Source organism: Gekko japonicus, unplaced genomic scaffold (genome assembly GCF_001447785.1).
Source record: "Gekko japonicus isolate JY-2015 unplaced genomic scaffold, Gekko_japonicus_V1.1 scaffold2357, whole genome shotgun sequence".
Classification (NCBI taxonomy): Eukaryota; Metazoa; Chordata; class Lepidosauria; order Squamata; family Gekkonidae; genus Gekko; species Gekko japonicus.
In genome coordinates, this window is record NW_015164729.1 from 28,952 (window position 1) to 40,827 (window position 11,876).

An 11,876-nucleotide genomic window follows, 5' to 3' on the forward strand; every position below is an offset into this window, starting at 1 on the left:
ATCCATTCCCCCCCTCCTTTTCTTTTTCGCTTGTACAAATGGAGGATTAACCTCCTCGCCTTTTTCGCTGGGGGGTGGGAAACGTTTTTAGTTCTTTTTCTCTGCATTTTGACAACTCACAGTTAAGCCGATCTTTTCTTTTTCTTTTCCATTTTTGCGGATGGTCGCTTTATCACTCGGTGACGTCTGGTGGCTCCGCTAAACCCCGTTCGGGGTCGCTCACGCAGCAAGGTCCATTGGGGCAGGGCATGGCGGGAGCCTCGCTCTCCGACCTCTCGGTCGAAAGAGCGACTCCCCCCTAGTGCGCCCTAAAGCGCCCCGGATCCGAGCTCCTCTCTTCTGAGGGGCTCGTTCGGGTCTCCGCTCGCGCGGATTCCCTCCTCCACCGCGGGCAAGCGAGGCGCCCTCGGGAGCGACCCGAGGAAGCGTCCGCCATGCGCGGGAGCCAGACCGGAAGCCTATTTCTGGCTGAGTTATCAAATATGCCATCTTGGCATACAAGAGAATTTTTTTAAATGGGTATTGAAGTTCCTGTTCCATATTAGAGTCTAATAGATTACAGCAAAGAAGGGATAGAGAAAGAGAGAAATAATGTGTTATTGGAGGGGCTAATATCTCTTTATTCTGCCCTCTCTCTTATGATAAAACCCCAACTGACAAAGTTCTTTATAGTACCTTTTGGAGGATTATTGCTTAGTTCTTGCATTCTCACTGAATTTGCCTCTTCCATGCAGTCCATTTATTTCTGTGTTCAAAACAAAGACCAAATCCAAACAAAAATAATAACTTTTCATTAATGACATACAGTATGTTTTAGTACTTGTGGTTTTCAATGTTGCAGAATCCTCTGATCATCAAAATTTAGCAGGATATTGTAATACAAAGTACAGTTTTATTTCTGTGGAAAAACCTTGTATTTTAAATATTTCACTATAATTCTGTAGCAACTATGAACATGATGGTCTCTTGGAAAGTGATCTAAAAACATCTATCTCAGTCTCAATATATTTGTCATCTTCCTATATCGAACACAATAACTTCAGCTAGTCTGAGCAGACAATACTGACTTTGATGGACCAGTGGTCTGATTCCGTATGTGTTCCCGTATTGAACATTACTTGAGGATATATGGAGGCACAAAAAAATATCAAATGGATGTCCTTCTCATAAGGAATCCTGCCAAACTAAGCTTACAGCTTTTGGAGTTTTGGAACATACTTTATGAAAAATGATGTAATGTATGCCATTGATCTTGATCAAAAGAATCTCAAATGACGATGGAAGATTAAGCTGTGTAGAGCTATTTATCATAGGTACAAAGAAATGGTTTTGGAAATTTTGAAAAATAAAAACAGATCAAGAATTTGAAAGCACTGAAGTAAAAGAAAGCAAATATGTCCCACATAGATTTCAGTAGCTATTTTATCGGTTGAGATAAATAGTATATCAGATTACTTTGAAGCCATACTTTAATTTTATCTTCTTTCTACAGACAGCTGACTACACAGCTCACTGTTGTGTTTCCCAGTTAGGGAAACAACAGTAGCATGAGATAGGTGCTATGCTTATGTGTCCTTATAAAAGAGAGTTCCAAAACAATTGGTGGCTCTGTATGGCTATGTGAATCCACTTGTACAATCCCTCCCCCCATCAGTGGAATCCATAAGACTGCTTCCACATGCAGAGTTCTCTTATTTGATCGTGGCAAGAGATAACAGAATGGAGAAGAAAACTCATAGAGGTCAAAGTGGGCCACCATGTTTCCCCAGCTGGAAAATATATCAGCATGTTATGGCAGCCCTGTGTAGTCTTGGTGCTTTGTTGGACATGTTCTCTCTGTGAGAGAGGCAGAGCAAGAAACATCGTAACCCCTTACTGGCAAACCTATGCCCAAAAGCTTCGCAAACAGCAAGCAGTTATGTAAACACTGAGGATTTCCCAGGCAATGGGAATTATATATTTTAGGAATCATAATTAGACATATGACGCTCTGTGGATCTAGTCAGTGACTGGATAGGACACCCTCTATAATATTTGTATCCCACCTTTCCCCCCATATATATAGAGTCTATATACGTGAGGGGAAAGGTGGGATAGAAATGTAGCAGTAAAAATAGTTTTGCCATTATGGGCAGCTCATATTGAACTTTTCAGGTAAAGCAAAAAAAAATCATATTTATTTTGGAGAGCCAGTGTGGTGTAGTGGACAGGCTGTCAGACATTGATAAGGGAAACCCAGATTAAATCTTGATTAGTAAGTGTCTTTGAGACAGTCGTCTCTCAGCTTAAACTACCTCAAAAAAGGGTAAAATTAGGTAGGAAGGCAGTGAGAATCAAATAATCTGGAACCATGTAAGGCTACTATCATAAGCCTAGTTACCAGGAATTAATTTATGTATACTGCATAGGGGCTCAAACTGGTTTACAACATCACTGTCTCATCTTGTATTTTATCATCACAACCACCATGTGAGGTAAGTTAGGCTGAAGATGTGTGGCTGGTCCAAGGCCACCGAGAAAGCTTCCTTGGTAGAGTGGGGATCTGAACTGGAATCTCCCAGATCCTCGTCTAACTACTACAGTACCATGTTGAATTTAATGTGATTTACTTCGAGGTAAACTGCAACTTGTTTCCATGAAAGCAAGTTATTTCAAATTCATATACACTGTGTTCTTAATTGATTTGCAAGTTGTTTTGAAAGTTAAGTGGCTCCAGTATTAGCATAACCACACTAAGAGAGTAATAATAGCCTTTGCTTTACAGTTCTGTCATCAGATCTTTGATACAATCAAATTCCACTGCACTGGAACTTCAAAGAAACTGGAACAATTATTCACTATGTATCTGACAAGCTAAAACTAAATTAAGCAAAAATAGTCTGTACTAACATTTTCTAACCTGTTGACTTTAGCTCTTCTGCACAGAGCCAAGCATTCCTGGCAAGTAATCATTTGGATGCTTCTTTCTTGTTATGATTGAAACTATTTTATGACTTGTTTTTCTTCTTTCTTGTCTGAACAGAGCGAGAAGCAGAAAACAGAGCAGCTATCTTCTTAAATTAGCAGAACTTTAAAAAATACAATGGAAACTGCATTTATGCAATTTATAGGCTGATCCTATGCAAAGATGTTTTCAGTTACCTTAGGGGCACTTAAATATGTATGGGGTTGATTTGACAATTACTTCAAATGGCAACTACATTACATTTATAGGTGGTAATTGTTGACTTTTATTACAGAAAATAAAGGACCTACAGCCCATAAAGCCTTTGAAATCGGGAGGCCAAAATGAGCCTATCCTTATGATAAGGAGTCAATGGTCTTTGAGACAAAGGGCATCATTGGACTTTTGTCTCACTTGTACAGTGTCTCTGGTTGCTTCTCAAAGAAATGAGTGGCTTCCTTTGACTGTTTATGCAAGTAACTGACCAGACTACAAATGGAAAGAAATTACCACAGTCTCTTGATGGCAGCAATAGGGGAGAAAAGTTTTCCCCATCACCCTGTTTGTGTCCTTGATTGCAACCCCCTTACTTTCTTTCTTAAAACTCAAGAGTGTTCTGTGGACTTCTGAGAGAAAAAAAGTACAATTAAACCTTCCTGTAAAAAACATTTTTTAAATGTGTTGAGAATAGATCACAGCTAAACCAGACCTTTTCAACTTTGCAGACACAGGCAAATGCTTCAGGCTTGGTTCAGAAACATGAATAAAGTGCCTGAAACAGACCATTTAAGAATTTTGAACCAGTATATTCAAATATATATTATACAAGAAAATGTTGATATGAGGAATCCATAATGCTGCCTTATTGGTCCACTGAAGTAAGTATCGCATACTCTGACTGGTAGCAGATCTCCAGGGCATTAGAGGTCTTTCATATTAATTACCATCTAATTTAACCAGAGACACTTGGGATTGAATTTGGGGCCTTCTGCATGCCACGCCGATGCCCCAGCCTCACCCCCATATCACGGCACCAGTGATGTACATCTCCATTTGCCTTTATATAACTCATACAAACAGATGAATTGTCAACAAGATTGTTATGGTTTCTACAAAACTGGCATTATTTTAGCAACTTGACATGTATTTGAGATGCAATTTTACTGTGACACAGTGGAGGTTTTCCAATGACGTTTTGGCAAAGCTGGGAGCAGAAAGACAAGAGAACAGTATTAGAACACATTATGTTTCCACTAACAAATAATCACTGTAGGAGGAGGAATTTTCAAAGAAACTGTCGAAATAGCATGTGCAGATGTTCAGCCAACTGTTTGCTCAGTTCTGGATGGAAAACAGGAAGGAGGAGTTTCACATTCCAAACTGGCCTTTCTAAATAGTCTCTTGCCAGTCATATTGGTTCCACAACAACAGCCAGAAAAGCAGGGACTTTCCCAATATTGCTGCTCATATTGTAGCTATTAGCTTGAATTTCTCTTGGAATGAGGTCAGAACTTTTGAATGATTCATGTAACTGAAGGCTGAAATGAGAACAAACATCGTCTGAAGATTGCAATCCACAGTAAACCACATTAGAAGATTAATAAAATTGTTTTGTTGAAATATAGGCTGCAATTGCCATGCTCAGACCAACGTTTACAGACTCAAATTGGAAATTACAATGTTACTCACAATCTTCAGATCTTTGGTTTCAAGAATCATTTACTTCAATAAGATTATTTAAGTGAAAGTCTTAAATAATCTTATTGAAGTAAATGATTCTGAAACCAAAGATCTGAAGATTGTGAATAACATTTTAATTTCCAATTTGAGTATGAAAATATTAGTTAACCTTCCTGGCACAAGTGTTCAGTAATTTTCCCAGCTCAACAGTGAGTAAGAATATATTAGATCTATTTTCCTTTGAGATAAATTTTAATTGATAACATTACAAATACATCTATAAGCTAAACCAAAATTCAGGGAAAGTACTTTTAATTATTTTTTTAGACTGCGGTGGCTCAAGTGGTTAAGACGTTGAACTGCAGGCTGTGGAAGGTCGTTAGTTCAGCAGTTCAAGACCCGGGTGCCACATGACGGAGTGAGCTCCCATCTCTAGTTCCAGCTCCTGACAACCTAGCAGTTCGGAAGCAAGAAATTGCAAGTAGATAAATAGGTACCAATAAATTGGCCACCAAATGAGAAGGGAGCACACACTGGAGAAGACCCTGATGCTGGGAACGATTGAAGGTCAAATAAGACGGGGACAGCAAAGGATGAGATGGTTAGACAGTGTCATCGATGCAACGAACATGAAATTGAGCCAACTTCAGAGGACGGCGGAAGACAGGAGGGCCTGGCAGGAGCTGGTCCATGGGGTCGCGAAGAGTCGGATTCGACTGTGCGACTGAACAACAACAAAATAGGTACCACTTCGGTGGGAAGGTAACAGCGTTCTGTGCGCCTTGGTGTTTAGTCATGCCGGCCACATGACCACGGAAACGTCTTCGGACAGCGCTGGCTCTTCGGCTTTGAAACGGAGATGAGCACCGCAACCCTAGAGTCGGATTCGACTGGCTTTCGAGCAAGGGAACCTTTACCTTTACTTTAGACTGCAGCACATAGCGAACACTATTATGAAAGGATAACTTAAAAAAAATTCAGAAACCAGTGTTCAGTTCAGTTCAATTTTATTGCATTTTAAAAAATGTATTTATTATTTGCATTTATATCCTGCCCATCCCACGGGCAGGCTCAGGGTGGGTATCATCATTGAAATAAATACAATTTCAGATTTAAACATTAAACATTAAACACAATAAAACATTATAACAATTAAAACAATGGGGACAGCTTGGAAGAGCATAAGTTGGCTATAAAATTCTGGCCTGATGGTACAATGAGTTAAAGGCCAGTTGTTGTTGGTCAGTAGACAGGTGACAGATGGGTGACAGCAACCTCAGGGAGGCCATAGATGGGTGCCTGCTGCCTCAACCAAAGCCTGGCGGAGCAGCTCCGTTTTGCAGGCCCTGCGGAATGGAAAAAGATCCCACAGGGCCCTGGTCTCAATAGGGAGCATGTTCCACTGGGGCCAGGATAGAGAAAGCCCTGGCCCTGGTTGAGGCAAGACAGGCGTCCTTCGGGCCAGGGATAGAGATGTGAAGGCCCGGAAAACAAACGGAAAAATTTTGGGGGGAGGCGGGGGGGGTTTCCGTTTTTTTCCTGAAGCCTTTTTGTTTTTTTCTGAAAAATTGAAAAAAGAAAAGAAAAAAATTGATTATGGAACGTTTTATTTTAACATGATTTCTTCCTTTAGGAGGTGCGATTGTCAAAAGAAAATAAAAACGTTTCAGTTTTGTTTTTGCATGTGGGTAGGTATTCTGTTTGTAATAATTGTTTGGATACACTATATTTTTAATATGCTAGTTGTGATAATTTCATGCCAAGTAAAAATGTCCATAGTCATATTTTATGTTCCTAAAGTAACAGAATGACTTTCAATCTAGAAAAGACAAAAGAAATGCTAATGTAGCATTTTTTCAATTTTTCAAAAAATTTCCATTCCCCCCCGAAAAAAAAACGGTTTTTTTCCCAAGGTTCAAAATTTCCGGAAATTTAACATCTCTAGCCAGGGACCACCAGGAGGTGTTGATCTTTTGAGCGTAACGCTCTTCAAGGCGTATATGGGAACAGGCGGTCCCTTAGATACGTTGGTCCCAGGCTGTATAAGGCTTTGAAGGTCAAAACCAGCACCTTGAAGCGAATCTAGTACTCAACTGGCAATCAATGCAATTGGCGGAGCACATGCCTAATCTGAGCCCACACAGGCGTGCTGCTGTATTCTGCACCAGTTGTAATTTTCGGATCAGCTTCAAGGGTAAGCCTGCGTATAGCGAGTTGCAGTAATCAAGTCTGGAAGTGACCATTGCATGGGTCACCGACCCGTCGCTAGGTCTTGGGGGGAAAGATAGGGCTTCAGTAGCCTGATCTGCCTAAGATGGAAAAATGCAGATCTGGCAACTGCAGCAACCTGGGCCTCCATGGAGAGAGAGGCATCCAGTGTCACTCCCAGACTCCTCACCGTCTGGGCCGGCACCAAAGGTGCCCCTTCCAGTGTGGGAAGCCTGGTGCCCCCATCCAACCTCCCTCGACCCAGGTACAGGGCCAATGGTCATTACAAGCGGTAGAAAATAATATATAATAAAATACAGCACAGTAAAATTAGATTAAGAAACTAGATTAAGAAACCAGTGGCATCTATTTTAGTTCCCTGCTCTGATCTGCCATTGAACTGATAGTCACAATTCTTCAGCAAAAGAAATTGCTCAATTGTAATGTTTCAGGAAATGTTATACTGTTCAATTAGGTCTCAATTAAGTGTATGGATTTATCTCACAGTATGGGTGTTAAATTAGTTTAGAAAGTCTGGCCAGATTATATTCTCACATTTTTTGTTGTTGTTCAGTCGCAGTCGAGTCCGACTCTTTGCGACCCCATGGACCAGATCCCGCCAGGCCCTCCTGTCTTCCGCTGTCCTCTGATTCTCACATTACTGCTGATAATAATAGTATATATTTGAATTTTACATGAAAATGTCACTCTTGGACCTCCGGCGGCGCGGCAACGAGTGGGGCGCGCGAGTGCTCCAACGCCCGAACCCCTCCCGTGTCTTTTGGGGCTTTCTCGGTGTCCGGGAAGGTCCCGCCAGATCTCCCGGAGAGAGATCTGGAGCAGAGGGCTTTGGGGTGGCCCCTCCCGTTACTGGCAAAGCGGGGGGGTGTCTACCTTCTGCCCTGAAGCAAACGCGGGTGAGAGGAGAAGAACATGGCCGCCATGTTCCCCACAGCTGCTGCCTTCCGTCCTGTTTTTATCTATAGCTAATTTTTTTCTTTGGATTACAAGCAACGAGGTAAAAATAAAACAAAACGCGGAACTCTTAGTGCACACTTCTTCAAGGAAATATCGCCCCGAAAACGAGTAGCGCAAAACGAAGGAAAAAAGCAGCCAGAAAAGGAGAAAAGAAGCTAAGTACTATTTATTTACCTTTTTTGATTCTGGGCAATTCATGCTGTTCGCTTGGGAAAGGATATAAAATTGTAAGCTGACTGTGACTAAATTTGTAAGCTGAAGGATTGGGAAATGGTGTTTATAAGGGAAAACGAGATGGCGGAGACACTGGATGAAAATATGCTTGTGGCAGAAATGTCGGTGGAGCAGTTTATGGGAGTACTAAAAGGAGGAATACAAAAGGCCTTAACAGAAGAACTACAGAAGGGGATACAGCAGGCATTTGCAAATCTATATGCAACCCCCACTGTAAAAGAAAAGACTGAAACTTTGGACTCGTTGATTCAAACTCAGGAAGAAATAATTGAACCACAGCAAGGAAAGGAGGGCACAGATTTATTATGCTTGCAAGCTCCAAGACAAAGGGAAGTAATAATACCAGTTAAAAGGAGACAACGGAAGAGAAAGAAGGCAAGAGGAAAGGGAAAGTTGTATAGAGCCCTGCCTGATAAGAAGAAAATGAGAAGAGAAAGACAAGGACAATTTGAGTGGAGGATTAAAAGGGACAAAAAGGATTGGAGTTATGACATTTTAAAAGAATTTGAGGAAAGACTGGAAAGGATCTACCACTTGTGCAAAGAGAAACAGCACATAGATATGTTACTATGGGGTAAAAAGTTAGAGAGTTACAGAAGACAAATTAAAATATATGGATTTTTTTTCCTTATATATTTTGATTCCATTTGTTTATGGTGATAGGTGTAATAAAGGATTTATAATGGAAGGAATAGATTGGAATAATGGGAAGTATATGTATTAAAACAAACTGCTAAGTGTCAGAAAAGAGGAATTTAGGGGTGGTGGAATGAAATGAATTAAAATGAATTGAGTATGGTTAAAGTGTTTATTAAAATTATTTTGGGTTATCTGGTATTGTCTTTAATGTGTTTGCGTGCTCTTATAGCAAGTTATGAAGGGGTAAAATTAAGGATGTGAGAATGATATGTTATTATTTGTAGATGTAATCATGATTTAGAATGGATGGAATAGATTATAACATTTGAAGGTATATGTATTAGAATAAATGTTAAGGGTGACGGGATATAAATTTAAGGGGGTGGAATGAAATGAAATGAGCATGGTAAAAATGCTTTCAAAAATTAATTTGGTTTGCCATTATCTTTAAGGACTTTTGGTTTTGGAGTTTTAGTTGTGTGTTCACAAGATGAAAAGCATTGTATGTTTAGAATATATGTAATCTTAGTTTCAGTTGAGTGTTTATAAGATGTTAATGAGAGAAAGTATTGTGTGTTTAAAGCATAGCAAATAATGAGATTAAGGGGTATGAATTTCAAGGGTAATGAAATGAATTGAAATGATTTGAGGTAGTAAAGGAAAGAGACTATTAAGTGGTAAATTATCAATGGAATTGTAAGAAGGAGAAATAGCAAAGAACTAAGTGGAAAGCTTAATGAGAACAAATTTTAAAACTAAAACATAAGTAGGTATATATGATAGACAAATGCTGCATAAATTATAAGGAGGTAAATAGTAAACATGGAAAATAAAGAAAACTGTTTGGATGCTTGCTAGAATTAATGGAAATCCACGAAGTAATTTATCCCAAGAGAGCAAATCTGAAAAAGATTAAGGTTTATAGATGTGTGCAATTGAAAGCTTTCATCTTTGGTGATTACGTGTAAATTTAGGTTGCTTGGTAGCTAGGTTGCTTTGTAAAATATGTGAAGTATAAGGAATTAAGTATATATGTATTAATAATTGTTAGTGAATATGCATTATGATGAAAAACCCAATTAAAATATTTTTTTTAAAAGAACATGTCACTCTTGCATTTCATTAATTTTTGATCCCAAAGTTTTTGTCTATGCCTGTGTGTGAGAAACAGTGTGTGTTTGTGTGTGTGCATTTACACATGCTGAGGACACAGGGTTGCCAACCTTCTGGTGGGGTTTAGGGATTTCCCAGAAATACAACTGATCTCCAGACAACAGAGATCAGTTCCCCTGGAGAAAATGCTTGCTTTGAAGGGTCAACCATATGGCATTATACCTCACTGAGGTCCCTCCCCAAACTCCATCCTCCCAAAGCTCCATCCCCAAATCTCCAGGAATTTCCCAGCCCAGCATTGGCAATCCTAGACACACTTCATGTATCTGATGAAGCTCTAGTCCACAAAATAATAAATAATAGTAATAATAAAATAATAAATAATAATAAAAATTAGTAAATCTTAAGGTTCCTGAAGACACTTTTTGTTTTTGCTGCAACGGACTAAAAATATTATACCTCCCTGAATAAGTTATACTGGGTATTGGAGAAACTTTTAAAGAATGTCGATTCCCTGTATTCTTTTAGCAGTCATCATTATTTTAAATTTATTTCATTAACGTAATGATTAAGTTCTATATAAGAAAATATTGAAGTCTGCCTTGCATAGGTATCTCAATTCTGTTACTGTTTATGTTTTGTTGATGTTCTGTTACTGGTTGATGTTTTGTTACCGACTGATGTTATCTTTGAATATTTTTCTTAATAATTTCTTTTAATTATACCTCTGCAAGGTTGTTGATAGGTCACATAAACAGAAATGAGTAACAGTATTCTGCGACCTTTCTGTATACCATACTCAAGCATTAACACATGTTGTTAATATACTTTGAATCCTATGAGAATATGCATACATGTTATCCACATTGTGGAAGCCTACTCACTGGCTGTTACAGATCATTGGCAATAAGCATCTATAAATGGAAGATATGAAAATATTAATGTGCCTGCAACATTATGCACTGTGGGTACTGATGTTAATGAAAATCAAGCATCCTTTAAAAAAAATAGTGTTATGATTTGAGTCAGTTTTGTTATCATTTAATGTATGCCTTTTAAGCCTTGCCACCTTTTCTGTATGTGTGTGTAAAATGCAGTCAAGTTACAGCCGACTTACGGCGACCCAGTAGGGTTTTCAAGGAAAGAGATGTTCAGCGGTTTACCATTGCCTACTTCTGCATAGCAACCTTGGACTTCTTTGGTAGTCTTCCATCCAAGTACTAACCAAGGCTGACCCTGCTTAGATTCCAAGATCTGATAAGACTGGGGTTGCATGGGCCATTCAGGTCAGGATTTTTTTTTGCATATGGGGTCTATAAAAGTTGTATGAGCACGAGAGAGGTTTTTCCCATCGCTGCATCTCCATGCTAGGAAAACTTGATTTCTGTATTGATGGCAAGAAGCTTAAAGTCATACAGGTCTGTCCATAAAAAGTGCCAATCTTGTTTCATGTTCCATTATGTTCAGAGCTATAATTCTATCAGGGAGTACTGAACGGTAAATGACAGAGACTGCAACTACATTTTTCCAGAATAACACAGGCATGTTATACTCCTTCCTCGTTAGTTCCAAACTCCCAGTGTCTCTTACACACACTCCCAGAACCAATTACAAAATACCAATGATTAACTTTACAGATGCAGATCAGGCTTTATATTGTGAGTGTGAAAGGCAACCACTTTGTTTTTCCTGGCAGGATTTCTGTGCTGTTAAAAGCTCCCCAACAGGCAGAAATTCAACAGAGAACGTCTTTCCTAGCAAGAAAAATACAGAAACAATTGCATGTTCAATTTCTACATGGCATACAGTTGCAAAAGCATGAGAGTCCCTGAGGCGGGAGCAATTCATGTAGGTTACTGGAATTTACCGTAAGGTGAGATGAGCGCGCTTTTTGTACTGGCCGGAGCCTTTTAATGGTTTCTTATTCCGTCTCACGTTTCTAATATGGAGCTGCGGAGATCAGCCATCAGAGACGAACTGCTGATCGGCACGCTCCGCTCTCCCCCGGGCGACGCGTCAGGAACCAGAGGAATGAGTAGTTTGCCGGGAAGGGGCGTGGCCAATGGGGTCAGGGAGGGGC

The 11,876-nt window shown here is 39.6% G+C and overlaps 1 long non-coding RNA gene across 1 annotated transcript; it reads right to left on the minus strand.

Moving 5' to 3' along the window:
* Nucleotides 1-443: 443 nt before the first annotated feature.
* LOC107109035 lies at nucleotides 444-11,806 on the minus strand. The gene is made up of 3 exons (XR_001482462.1): nucleotides 11,664-11,806; nucleotides 676-745; nucleotides 444-548 (listed from the first exon to the last, which is right to left on the minus strand). It is a non-coding gene; the product is annotated as an uncharacterized LOC107109035 (long non-coding RNA).
* Nucleotides 11,807-11,876: the final 70 nt, after the last annotated feature.